The sequence below is a fragment of the Xyrauchen texanus genome, chromosome 12, assembly GCF_025860055.1.
Source record: "Xyrauchen texanus isolate HMW12.3.18 chromosome 12, RBS_HiC_50CHRs, whole genome shotgun sequence".
NCBI lineage: Eukaryota > Metazoa > Chordata > Actinopteri > Cypriniformes > Catostomidae > Xyrauchen > Xyrauchen texanus.
This window is the reverse complement of record NC_068287.1, coordinates 5,326,484-5,341,840: the sequence shown is the minus strand read 5'-3', so window position 1 is coordinate 5,341,840 and position 15,357 is coordinate 5,326,484.

Below are 15,357 nucleotides of genomic sequence, written 5' to 3'. Positions count from 1 at the left end.
TGTCTTCTGTTGTTCAAATAATCAGATAGTCCCTAAGCATCTAAGTGGGTCTCTCACAACAAATATACACATTTTTTATAGCACCACAGAAACAGAGTTTACAGTTTTCAAGAACTTTTACCTATTAATAGCTTACTTAGTTGTCTCTGCAGATTAAGCTGGGATAGGAGAAAGTATTTTGACTTACACTGACACCTAGGGGTGTGGATGCAGCATCATTCAAACACAGTTTTCAGTTACACACTGTATGTCATTGTAGAAATTCAATATTAACAGTCAGAGTAAAAGTGTCTAATAACAATGTGTTTTGAGATATTTTTAAAAGAGAAAAGTGAGTCAACTGCTCATAGGTCGTCAGGGAGAGAGTCCCACAATTTGGGACCATAATGACTGAAGGCTGACTTACAACATTTTAGCCGTGTTTTTGGTACAACCAACAAGTTGCCATTGGTTTATCTGAATGATCTTGCTGGAGTACATTTATTAACCATATTACAAAGGTAACTAATAAGAGGATCTTGAAATCAATTCGGAAGGATTACAGTCAGCCAGTGAAGAGATCTGAGGATCAGAGTAATGTGATTTCTCATTTTAGTGCAAGTCGTGCAAGTGCATTTTGAACTCTTTGTAAGTTTTTGATAGAACTCTTTGGTAACCCAGCTAAAACAATATTGCAGTAGTCAATTCTAGATTTAACAAATGCATGAACGAGATTCTCAATATCATTGGGGATGAGAATATTGCATACTTTGGAAATGTTTCCAAGGTCATAATATGCTGTTTTAAAAACATTGCTTATATGCTTTTTAAAACTGAGATTGCTGTCAAACGTGATTCCTAAATTCTTGATGCGATTACTGGCCTTAAGAGATAATGAGTAAAGATATGGGACCAAATGGCATCGTTTCCGATAACAAGTACTTCTACCTTATTTTTATTTAGCTGTAGAATGTTCTGTGACATATATACATTTATGTTCTCTGTGCAGTCCAGCGGGTGGAAATGTAATTATAGGCATCTAAGTAAAAGATAGAGTTTTGTGTCATCTGCATACTGATGAAAGGAAATGTTGTATTGATTAAATACACCAGTCTAAATAAGCATGTATTGTTAAGATCTTATTGAGATCTTTATGAAGAAACACACAGGAGATGCAATGAACTGTCTTTACTGAACAATTTCCTGCTTAGACACTAGCCGAGCCTCCTATCATGGCATCTATATCCACGTGACATAATGTTCCTTCTAAGCCTTCTAAAAATTGTGTTAGATGCTTCTGAAAGTGCCGTGGGGCAGATGATACCCCAAACTGAAGTCGATGGAAGCAATATCTTCCCAATGGTGTAATAAAAGTGGTGAATGGGACTGAGTCTTTATGCAAAGGAATCTGCCAAAATCCTGCAGTGTTGTTCAGCATTGTAAACACCATGGCACCTCACGGTTTGGCCAGCATTTCATCAACTGCTTGAAGAATATGTTTCTCTCTGCATACATTCTCATTTAACTATGTCAGATCAACACAAATGTGGATTTTGCCATTTGGCTTAGGTACTCCAACCATACCTGAGCACTTACTCTATAGGCGTGATGACTCCCTAAGTCCGCCATTCGTTTCAGCAACTCAAGGGCACTCGATAGAGCACAGACAGAGCAAGGCATGGCTGACACTTTTAGCTTGATTTTGTACTCTCCCTCCATTTTACCCAGCCCTGTGAACACTTTTGGATAGAGGTCTCTGTAGTTTGTCTCATTTAAGTATATTGTATCAACCAGATTAAGTAGACACAGTTCTCTTATGGCTGGCAGTCCTAGTAGTGGGGTAACTAAACACAGGGTGTTTGACTGTTTTACCCATGTGATGCAATGTGCCCTCAAATTGGTCACTCATGTGTATTGGTGAGTTGCTTGATCCACACAGCTTTTTGGTTGCACTGCTGAGGATGCCATGTCTTCTCTCTGAGTATATGTTTGCTGGAATGGCTGTTACCGCTCCTGTGTCCTGCTTGAAGGTGATCTGTTTGCCATTCACTGCCACACCTTCTGCCACACCCTCTCCTGAATTTTCTGACTTTAAAACTCCCAAAACACAGTTTCAATACTCTCAGTCGTATCACATTGATATATTTAATCCAGTCTCTTTTTTGTTTTACAGACTGTTGCAAAATGTCCCCTCTTTTACACTTTCTGCACTCGTCTCATGCTGGGCAACTGTTTAGAGAGTGTGCTTGTGGCTTTCCACATCGTCCACATCCTTTGTTTCCATCATTATGTGACACTGTCAGTTATCCTAAGCAAACTTTTTAACTAGGCTCCTTTTGTTTTGGGTTTATATTTCATCATGTCCATGTTTGCCTCTTACTTCTCCACATGCTTGTCTTAGTATGGGCTGCTGCTTTTTTATTTCTTCATTCTGTCTTACTTATGTAATGGCTTTGTTGAGAGTGAGCTCTGGGTCTAATCGCAGTCTCTCTGACTGTGTATGATCCTGTATTCCAACAACCAATCCTTCCCTTATCATCTCCTCTTGGAGAACTCCATATTGGCAATACTCTACCAGTTTGTGAACAGCAGTAATGAATACTTCGGCTGTTTCACCTGGCTCTTGGCATCTTTTGTTGAATTTAGCCCTCTCATAAATTACGTTGTGTTTGCACACAAAGTGCTTTTCAAAAGTGTCTTTGACTTTATCATATTCTTTTCTGTCTTCGTCTGACAGGGCAAATGTGACCAACGTATCATCAGCCTTATCGGCCATTGTATAAATAAGGTTGTTAACTTGATACTCCACTGAAATTATTGAAGTCAAAGTTATCAGGCGGGCTTCTGGAGAACCGACTTTCCATCTTAGACTTTTACCTTGTAGTCTTGCACAGTGTTTCCTCTCTTTTTCTTTTCCCATGTTTTTGTTTTCTATCACTGTCGCCGCTCTGCTTTGTGTCGAAAGTGCTGATGTGAATCAAAATTTTTAGGTCACTAATCAAATGGAGGCAAATTAATGACACATGACTTGAGTGTATGCTGTCAAAAAAATGTCAATGCTTTATCTCACTCAAATATTTATGCTATTATTATAATAGCATAGTGAATAATTTTTTACTAAAAGAATGCAAAATAGAAGCATTTTCACTTGTGGTCTCAGACTCATGCAATATAGTATAATGTGAATGCTTACACAATATGCTGATTGAGATGGAAAAAATAATTAACCATATCTGTATAACAAAAATATAAAGAGCACATGCTTTGGTACTGAACGCATTTGAGCTATACTTTCCCACAAGTGTTGTGCACATCATGCAGGTATAAGAGAAGTACCAGACATGAAAGCACAGACCTCTCTCGGTCCTAAAATCCAAAACCAGATGAACGATCTGCCTGACCCTGAAATCATTACACCTTCAAAGGTAATTAACACATGGCTTTTGTTTTGTCCCGATAAGCCCCGGATTGTGAAGAAACAGCTGTTCTCTGAAGCAATCGACAGAGACAAAGAACAAGGTGTGCTTCAGCCGGCTTTCATGTCAGCAGCAGGAGCTTGACCTTTACCCCATCCCTGACCTCAAATCTATACTGTCAACGCCATTTCTATGAGTGGCAAGCAAAGATGAACATGTGGAGTGGGGCCATGCCTGCTGGACCACAAAGATGTTGAATGAGAGAAACCACCTGTCTAAATCTAACTTTTAAAGATAGCATAAATGTGATTTTTTTTGGCTTTGCCACTTCAAAATATTGATTATTAGTTTTACATAACTTTGGTCTTTCTTGTTATTTCCCATTGGCTAAACACAGAGGGGTAAATTCACTAAATGGTTGTGCCACCTTTGTGTGCAGCATGGCAGTGCAAAAAACAGAATCTTATTCACAAATCACCTACCGCACGCAAATCTAGATTAACCAGACGCTGGCACTGCACTGTGACTATATACATTTATTATTTCCCATTATATTCATTGCTAACACACCTCATTTCTATTTAAATTAGGCTTATTATGCACTCACATGTACATCTACTTTTTCTTTTTATGTGATTATCTAATCAGTCAATCGTGTGGCAGCAGTGCAATGCATTATATTCAGGTAAAATATATGACTAAATATGACTACCTGACTACATTTCTTTACACAAGCAAAACACATTTGTGTTGGGTCAGGTAGAGATAGATGTTTAAGGTAATAATTGCAGGGTACCAGTTTTTACAGGGTCTTTACAGTGTAAATTCCAGCTAAAAAATATTTATTTAATGCTCACAAAACAGATTAGAAAATATGGCTATGATAATATATGTATATTTTTATACAATAACATATATATTAATATTTTACCTGGATCATATTTTATGACTGTAATTTGAAGTGATTTGTAGTAGGTGTGAAAATACAAGCCACCTGTTGTACTTCCTGTAACCAAGCATGGTGAACAGCTCAACCTCCAGATGCTCGAAGAGAGGGAAGAGTTTCAGGCCTGAATGGTCCTGATGATTTAACACCCAACTTTCTGCACTAGACTAATATCACATGATTTTGCCTGTTATTGCTTTCATAAAAATCTCAGCTAATAAATATGAAACTTAATTTTTTATTCTATTCTATTTTTTCTCTCTTGACATGATACTTACACTTATCACCATACACCTCTTAATACATGTCATTAATCCACATGGCCATGTGTGGCCTTTAGAACTTTGCACTTGTTTATAGTAAGTCATGGAATTGTGGGATTTTATAATATGTCTACATTTAAAAGAATGTTTAGGTTCAATAAAATTTAATTTTATTAACTTTTCAATTGACAGCATTTGTGGCATAATGTTGATTAAGTTTCGTCCCTCCTTTTCTTTAAAGAAAAATTAAGCAAATATCAAGGTTACAGTGAGGCACTTACAAAGGAAATTAATGGGGACATTTTTGTAGGGTTAAAAGGCAGAAATGTAAAGTTTATCATTTGTAAAATTTTTGATTTATTTTTAAGAAAAGTTGATTTTTAGTAATCAACAATATACAACAAATGCTGTTGATTGTACTTGTATTGAATCTGAAATATTCCTTTAACAAATCAATCCTCAAGTCAAGCGATTCACATGACGCCATGCGAGAGTCAGACTTTTAAATGGTGAGCTCTGCGCACTTTGCTAGTTTTTAATCATTTTTATGTCATAAACTAGTGAGATTCGATACACCCTGCTACATTTCTGTTCAAGTCAAATGGCAAAGAATTCTAAATCCTCAGGCTCAAGCTGAAACCTCTGACAGGCCTGCAGACCAGGGATTCAATTTGGATGGTGAGGTGGGAGAAATTCAGTGGCAACTGACAAGCATGTCTGTGATGTTGACGAAAGTTGTTGCTGACTTAGAGGATCTTGCTGTAATAAGTTGATCGATTACTGTGATGAAAATGAAAATATCTGTGTTGGTTACAAGAATCGGGGGTGTCGAGAGGATCGATTATCTGGAGTCATCGGAGAGGGAATTAGCTGCTATCCCGCCAGATTTGGAAAGAGTTTGGGGAAAAACTGGAGGATTTGGAGAATCGTAATAGACGAAACGACGTCCGAATGGTTGGAATTCCTGAGCATGAAGGAGACAGAGATATGGTAAAATTCCTAGACGAGCTCTTTCCGAGTCTCCTTGACATAATAGGCCATAAGCTGGAAATCGAGCGAGCTCACAGCGTCCCAGCTCGCAGATCCGCTGAGGGAGACAAACCCAGAGCAATTCTGGCCAAATTTCTGAGATCATCCGATAAAGATCTTGTGTTGCACGAGATGAGGAGCAAAGGAAAACTTTTTTTGGAAGAATCACAACATTTAATTGTTCTCAGACTTGATGAGAGAAACGTGATCGATTCAAGGAATGCAAGAATCTCAACATAAAGTCGCTTTTGCACTGATTATCCTGGCCAAGCTGCAAATAGATACTAAGGATGGCTGCAAAATATTTACATGCCCACATCAAGCATTGTCTTTTATAGAAACAATGGGGTGAGTAAACAATTTGGTAATTTCATATGGCCCCCAATTGAATTGACTCACTGTACATGCTCTTGAATGTCTGAGGAAGCTGGGTGTCATAACACCCAGCTTTCATCCACTGTCACGCCTTCGTGACAGTTGTGGATGAATCTGCTCGTTCTTTGTTCTTGTGCCTACTGTTGGCTGGAGTTCATTTTGTGAAGTATTTTTTGCAGGACATTGGAAGGATTTGGGCATCTCCTGCACTCATGAACAGCTGGCACACTGAACATTCGTTTGATTGCCCAAGGCAACTGAACAGATTGTTTTTCTTTTGTGCTGGTTCCGCTAGCAGCTGAAGTTTGTTTTGTGGAGGATCACACATTCGAGACAGTTTTGAGAATTAATAAACATGTTCTTTGTGTTTATTCTGCCTATTGGCTGAAGTTTGTTTTATAGATTATTTTCTGTTATGTAATTCTGTCTCTTAAAATGTTTATAGAAGCACCGGACTTGAGCAATCTGAAGGCAAAGTTGTAGTGGGGACTCTCAAAGGCGTACATGGACTGTTTGAGTTTAGAGGGCTGTCGTGCGCTGGGTTAATGTGCATGTTTTTCTTTTTTCTGTTCATCTGGTTCTGGGGGATGTTTGTGGTCTGACTGTGGCACTAATGTTGGAATGTGGTCTTTATTATTTTATTTTTGACACACAATCAATTTTTTCTAATATGTCAAAATGTTAAATGTTAATATGTCTCTCTCCACATGGAATGTGAATGGGTTGGGGCACCCCATACAAAGAAGGAAGGTTATTTATTTTCTTAAATGTAAGAAATATGATTATATTATGATTTCCTTTCCACACAGGAAGCTGAAAAATTTGGGAAGACAAGGCAGGGGAGTCATTACATTGATAAGTAAACATCTACAATTCAAATGTCTCAAACAGATTAAAGATAAATTATGAAGAGTCATTATTGTTTTAGCATAAATTCAGGTGCAAAGGTTGATTTTGGCTGATATTTGCGCATCTAACGCTGGTTTTTTACAGTTCTTGAAGGGATGTTGCTAGCCGCTGGCACCCCTCATGATATAATATTGAGAGGAGACTTTAATCTATTGATGGACTCAGTCCCTGATCATAGTGAAGCAAAAGTGTGTAAACCCCCTAGAGCAACATCGACACTTCACAGGATGTGTAAAAAGACGTTTTAACCTATCTGGTAGAGACTATAATTTTTTTTCATCAGTCCATAAGATTTATTCTAGAATATATTTTTTCTTTATATCTAAGTCCCTCATTTCATCTGTTGTTGATTTCTCAGTTGGAAAAACATCTTAGTATCAGATCATGCCCTTGTGAATTTAGAGGTGTTGTCACATTCAGAGAAAAATAAATCATATAGTCGGCACTTAAATGTATCCCTTTGCAAAATTCAGATTTCCCAAAAATATTAGAGGATGAAATCAATGTTTATATGGAGACCAACTGGTCCTCAGTGTTATGGCGTGGCTTAGGAGGCACTTAAGGCTGTTCTTAGGGGTCGGATCATACAGTATGCCTCATTCATCAAAAAATCCAGAGCACGAGAACTCGTGGAGTTGGAAGAGAATATTAAAAGTACAGAGACAGAACTGAATGTTGTCTGATGGTCTCAGAGAATTGAGCCGACTGAAATACAGATATAATACTATTTTGTCATGGAAAATAGTTTTGGTTATTTAGGGCAAGAGAAAATATTTTTCTACCATTCCCTCAGTGAAATCTGCTGGTGGTAATATTTTTACCTCCGCCATTGATATTAATAATGCTTTTAAAGAATTCTATCTTGATCTTTAAAGTTTCACGTTTTCATCTACTGATGAAGATATTCGAAACTTTGTGGAATCATTAGATCTCCCTAAATTGACAACTGATCAAAAAATTATCTTGATTCTGAGATAAACTTGGAGGGACTTGATGAGCTCATCAAGGCCCTGCCTACAGGCAAGTCTCCGAGGCTAGATGGCTTTGGCAATTAATTTTTTTGATGTTATGCTACAGAACTGGCTCCAATTTTGTTAGAGGTTAATATGGAATCATTAAAGAACAAATCACTTCCGTCAACCATGTCACAAGCCCGGATCAGTCTAATTCTAAAAAAGGACAAAGATCCAAGTGAAAGATGAGTGTAAGAGTTACCGTCCAATTTCCCTAATCCAGCTAGAAGTTAACATTTTGTCAAAAATTCGGGCTAACCAATTAAGTAAAGTTATGACATCTCTTATACATACAGATCAGGAGGGGTTCATTCGGGCCCGCAGCTCTTCTGATAACATTAGGCGTTTCATCAATATCATGTGGTCAGTGGCGAATTAATAGACTCCGATCGCTGCCATCTCACTTGATGCTGAAAAGGCATTAGATATGGTAGAATGGGATTATCTTTTTAAGATTTTGTAAATGTATGGGTTCAGGAATACTTTTATTGAATGGATTAAGTTACTTTATAGACACCCGGTAGCGGTGGTATAAACAAATGTATTAATTTCAGATTATTTAACTCTGGATAGGGGCACCCGGCAGGGTTGCCCTCTTTCCCCATTATTGTTCTGTCTTACCCTAGAACCACTAGCAGCTGCAATAAGAAAGGAGGATGATTTTCCAGGGCTGATGGCGGGAGGTGTGGCACATAAACTTCTGCTTTATGCAGATGATATTTTATTATTAATCTCTGACCCCAATAAATATATACCTTGTCTCCATTGGATTATTAGTTCCTTCTCTAAATTCTCAGGTTACAAAGTCAGTTGGTCTAAATCCGAAGCGTTGGCTCTGACAGCGTACTGCCCAGTTACAGATTTTCAGCCTGGAACCTTCCAGTGGCCTTTAAGTATTTGGGTATTTTATTCCCAGCTAATTTGTGTGTCATCAGCCATAATTAGCATAGCATTTGAGTTAATTTCGACCCTTTAATAAAAAGGTTTAAGAGTGATGTGGGCAGGTGGGCTTCATTACATTTATCTATGATTGGGAATGTTAGTTCACCCAAATATTATCCCATAATTTACTCACCCTCAAGCCATCCTAGTTGTATATGACTTTCTTCTTTCAGCCAAACACAATCAGAGTTAAAATAAAAAATATCCTGGCTCTTCCAAGCTTTATAATGGGATTGAATGGTACCTACGAAACCCAAAAAAGCGTATCCATCCATCAAAAAAGTAATCCATATGGCTGCAGGTGTTTAACCATTTAATGTTATTAAAATGAATTGTATTCCAAAATTCAATTACCTGCTTACAACCTCTCGCTGTAGATGTCCCCCTCTCTTATTTCAAGCAATTTGATAGTATAGCAAAGTCCTTTAATTGAATGGCAAATGTCACAGATTGCATTTCATCAAGTTACATAGGCTGATTGACAAATGTGGGCTACGACTTCCCAAGATTTTGTTTTATTATTATGCATTCGGTCACAGACATTTGACTCATTGGTCACTTCCACCTGAGAGAGCCCCTCCTTGGTTTTGAACAGGAAGTTCTTGTTATTTTGCAATTGCATAGCCTTTCTATCAAACTAATCCAAGAAGTTAAGTCACACCCCGTTATATCACATTTGCACGTGGTTTGGACAAACGTGTCCAGAGTATTTAATTCGGACATTTATTTAAATGTTGCCTTAAGCATATGGCTGAACCCTAAATTACATATTAATAAGTCCCCTTTCTGTTGGTCAGAGTGGATTGTGAGGAGGGTTAATACACTCGGTAACCTGTATGTGAGTGGAGTGTTGTGATCTTTTGAGAATTTTATTCATCATTTTGGGATTCCCAGTTTTATAGGTATTTACAGCTGTGCCACCTGCTTGGGAGTAGCACAAATCCCCCTAAAGCAGCAGATACTTTGGGAGAGGTGATTACTGCTTTTGAAAAAGGTCAAAGGCATCAGTGCTCCCTGCTAATTCAGAATTTGGGGGATGGAGCTTTAACTTCTATTAAGAGATTATGGGAGAAAGATTTGAACTTGGTACTGGAGGAAGGAGTGTGGACTAGGATTCTAAAAAATGTCAAGTCTGCATCTAGAGATGTATTTTGGGGGTGTGTCAAGATCCAAGATTTTAGGTTGAAGGTTCAGAGTTATTTGTGTGATGTTTTGGGCACTCAAATTTTATTTTGCCCCAGACTTTGTATTTTGGGCTATGGGGCAGTCATAAATTTGGAGGACAAATAAATTAATTGGGTTTGGCAGACAAATTATTTTATGGGGTTGGAAGTCATCATTTCCAGAGCGGTGTGCGGAGATGGGGAGGGTGGCAGCTTTTGAAGAAGTGTTTTCTAGAAGACTGGGAAATTTGAACTTGTTTGTATGAAAGTGGGGCAAATATCTGGCATTTTTGGAGGGCTCTCTTGGAGGGACAGTGGAGAGAGAGGTGTAGTTGTTATGTGTGTGATTATTATATTTTATTAATCAACATTTTTTAGACTAAAATAAGGATATGTCTGTGAGTGCTAGATGAATCACCAATATTTTTGGCCTTTTTCCCCCAGAGTAGGAGCACGCTAGCATACAGATGACCTCAAAGCCAACAGACATGGACTAAAAACTATAAATGTATTTTTAAGGAAGTATTTCAATGATATATGAGTTTCTATTTCATGATAGATTTCCTTCAGCTTAAGCTTTTCTCATATTTTTTTCAATGCAACAGTTTCATTTTCACCTAATGACAATGTATGTTTCTTTCAACAGACACACATATACATTGAAAGAATGTTTAATAGGGTTCACAGTAATGTAGAAGCTATAGCAAAAGTGTATACTTTCTTTTACAAGTGCACCTAACTGCATGCGATACAACTAATGGTATGTTTGAAGGAAGGTATGGTGACACACACACACACACACACACACACACACACACACACACACACACTGAGCTCTTAGATAGGCATTTGGTTCTTGGGGTCAGTGGTCTTTCTAAGAAGAGTGTTTGATGACGGATTTTATTGTTCCATAAGGTCAAGTTCTTCAAAGCTTTCCATCAGCTTCCCGCCGGAGCATGAGCTGCAGCTGTCAGCACACACTCTGCTTTTGTTTTTTATATGAGAAGAGAAACAGTTGAAACCCTCTCTCAAAAAACAAATTTCACAGGCCTTAGGCACAAATTGAACGAAATAATCTTGTTTTTCTCTGTTTCGTGTTCTTTTTTATCTGAGAAGGACCCATATATGAAGCTTGTGCAATTCCCAGTGGTATTTGAACACCAAACATGAATGTTCCGTGCAATTTCTCACTTAATATTTTGAATCGAAACAATGGATTCCTAATGAGCCATTCTCACCTGGAGTGAACATACTTGGCGTATGGCCCAGATATACTAAACTCAGCAAAAAAAAAAAAACGTCCTCTATCTTTCAACTGCTTTTAATTTCATCAAAATTAACAAGTATACATATTTGTATGAACATAAAAAGATTCAACAACTAAGACATAAACTGAACAAGTTTCACAGACATGTGACTAACAGAAATGGAATAATGTGTCCCTGAACAGGGGGGGGTCAAAAGTAACAGTCAGTATCTCGTGTGGCCACCAGCTGCATGAAGTACTGCAATGCGTCTCTTCCTCATATACTGCACTAGATTTGCCAGTTCTTGCTTTGAAATGTTACCCCACTCTTCTACCAAGGCACTTGCAATTTCCCAGACATTTCTGGGCGGAATGGCCATAGCCCTCACCCTCTGATCCAACAGGTCCCAGACGTGCTCAATGGGATTGAGATCCGGGTTCTTCACTGGCCATGGCAGAACACTGACATTCCTGTCTTGCAGGAAATCACACATAGAACGAGCAGTATGACTGATGACATTGTCATGCTGGAGGGTCATGTCAGGATAAGCCTGCAGGAAGGGTAGCACATGAGGGAGGAAGATGTCTTCCCTGTAACGCACAGCGTTGAGATTGCCTGTAATGACATCAAGCTCAGTCAGATGATGCTGTGACACACCGCCCCAGACCATGACGGACCCTCCACCTCAAAACTGATCAAGCTCCAGAGTACAGGCCTCGGGTGTAACGCTTATTCCTTTGACGATAAACACAAGTCCGACCATCACCCCTGACAAAACTGTGACTCATCAGTGAAGGGCACTTTTGCCAGTCCTGTCTGGTGCACCGAAGGTGGGTTTGTGCCCATAGGTGATGTTCTTGCCGGTGATGTCTGGTAAGGAACTGCCTTGTAACAGGCCTACAAGCCCTCAGTCCAGCCTCTCTCAGCCTATTGCAGACAGTCTAAACACTGATGGAGGGATTTTGCACTCCTGGTGTAACTCGGGCAGTTGTTGTTGCCATCCTGTACCTGTCCCGCAGGTGTGATATTCGGATGTACCGATCCTGTGCAGGTGTTGTTACACATGGTCTGCCACTGCGAGGATGATCAACTGTCCTTCCTGTCTCCCTGTAGTGCTGTCTTAGGCATCTCACATTATGGACATTGCAATTTATTGCCCTGGCCACATCTGCAGTCCTCATGCCTCTATGCAGCATGCCTAATGTAATGCCTAAGATGAGCAGGGACCTTGGACATCTTTAATTTTGTGTTTTTCAGAGTCAGTAGAAAGCTCTCTTTAGTGTCCTAAGTTTTTAGAACTGTGACCATAATTGCCTAATGTGTGTAAGCTGTTAGTGTCTTAATGACTGTTCCACAGGTGCATGTTCATTAATTGTTTATGGTTCATTGAACAAGCATGGAAATTGTTTAAACCCTTTACAATAAAGATCTGTCAAGTTATTTGTATTTTTACAAAATTATCTTTACAATACAGTGTCCTGAAAAGGGGATTTTTTTTTTTGCTGAGTTTGTATACAAAATAGAAGAATGAACGGGCGTGATGTCATTTAGAACAAAATCTGGCCAAAAAGGAGGTGTTATTGTGTTCAATTCAGTGGTTTGTAACAGCTCACCTGGTCAAAATTTTAGGAATACTTCTAGCTGGCTGCTAAACACCTTCTTGCTGCCATTGGTCCACATCATCAGTAGGTGTGACCTGAAGCTCCACCTAATAGTTTGTTTTCATTTTTCAATCAGTATTTAACATTAACACCAGCATGCAAGACCATGTAATTTGGTTTGGTTATGTTAACATTTGTTAACACTCATTATAAGAGTGCATTTCTTAGTGATTTTAATCAAATGCACTTAACACAAGTATATACAGTATGCGTGACATTGGCATATAATTAATATAGTTCCAAATGATAACATGTTTTAACCGTTAAACCATTTTTTACACTAAATTCTTTCTAATCGGCCCTTAGGCTGTGTATAAGACATTAAGACATGACACCTTGCAAAAATTGGCAGATCCAGAATTTTTTTTTTTCTCTGAACTGCTCATTTTATCAAAATTTTATCATGAACAAACAAACAACAAAAATAAATAAAAAACCTGGCATGTCAATATCATCACTGTTCGGCTAGCATTGGAATGCGAATATCCAAAAGTGACAATATTTGTTTTTTTTAACAGCATACAGTGATAAAAACGTTAAGGGGGAATTCCCTTAATTCCCTGAATATGTAATGAGCCTAATTTACACAAGATGGGTTTACATTCAAATGTATTGCACTTAAAACAGTTCTGATGGATTGTGAGGACCCATTTTAACAACGATCTGTGGGTCACCACGATCACTTTCACTATAGTCGGGCCTTTCATTGAGCCAGTTACGTCAAGCTCTCACACACCTATAACATCTGATGAGCACATTGCCATCGCGCTTTACAAATGGTCAAGACATGTCACCGTTCATGCGAATAAGCTGTTTCCATCACTTTAATCAAAATTTTAGAATATCTACCTCCTCCTAGCACATTATATTTTATGCAAATTTTGAGATTTTATTCGCATATCAAGCATTTCCATTCAGGATTTGTATGTGCGTTTTCAAAATGTGCATTAAAATAGTTGGGTGGAAACGCAGCTATAGAAAATTATAGACACACGTTATCAAAATTGCTCTGTTTGTTTTGAGTAACCACCTTAGACCCGGTCCAATAATGTTACTCAACCAATAGCTTGAGTTGGGAGCAGGGATTATCTTTTTGTTTGATCAACGGAAGATGGGGGGCATATTCAAAAAGCTGTTTTTAAAACAAAGTTTATTTTTGCAATTCCATTTGGTGGCATTAGTGGTGCCAAAATTACATACTTCAGGCTAATGGGTTCAGGATGGGCAAGGAGGAGGCTGGAACCAGCAGGACAGTCAACATAACTTTAATGACGTAATTGAACTTAAAACAACATAAAATAAACATAAGCACACACACACAGTGCAGCCGCATTTCTCGCTCGTGCTCTCTCTCTCTCGAACTTGCATCTCTGGCTCCCCTTTATCTCTCTCTCCCACTGATTAATTGATTCAGCACTGGCTGTGCACCACTCGTCACACTTCTCCCCCACCCCATTCAGGCTGAGGTGCCATTCGGACTGGCCTACTCCACCCCCCAACCCCCCATCTCTAGAGGGGAGATGCTGACTTCCGGCCATTCCGCCAGAACAGTTTCTCCAACACCCCGCTGCTGGCAGTGACTCCTCTGACAACTGCTCTTCCCCTGGAGGATGGCAGTGGCAAGGACTCCTCGACAATGCATCCATTCTTCCTCCTGGGTTTTGGCACCAATGTAACGGGCACAATGTAATGACATAAACAAAACTTAAACATAATATAAAACACACAGACAGAACGGCCACGTGTGTCTCTCTCACACAGGTTCACCCCAGCTCACCCCCCTGACTGATTAGGTAACTCAGTGTCGGTTGTGCACCCTCCCAGCCATGCCCTCCACGTCATCACATTAAGATTTAACTTAAATACTGAAATACGAGAGTCACGTGGCGCCATGCGAGAGGTGGACATGTGAACGACGAGCTCTGCGCACTTTGCTAGTTTTTAATTAACTTTATGTCATAAACCGGTGAGATTCAATCCAACACCAACTGGCAAGCATGTCTGTGATGCAGACGAAAGTTGTTGCTGACTTAAGATGACCTTGCGGTAATATGTCGATCGATTAGTGCAATGGAAAATAAATTCTCTGAGTTGGTTACAAGATTGTCGGACGTTGAGAGACAGATAGATTATCTGGAGTCATCGGAGAGGGAATTAGCTGCTGATCTGTTAGCGACCAAGGTTGATTTGGAACGCGTTTTGAAAAAAACTGGAGGATTTGTAGAATCGTAATAGGCGAAACAACATCCGAATTGTTGGAATTCCTTAACATGAGGAGGGCCAAGATATGGTGAAATTCCTGGACGAGCTTTTCCCAAGTCTGCTCGTCTTATCAGGCCACAAGCTGGAAATTGAGCAAGCTCACAGAGTCCTGGCTCGGTGATCGGCTGAGGGAGACAGGCCGATCAATTCTG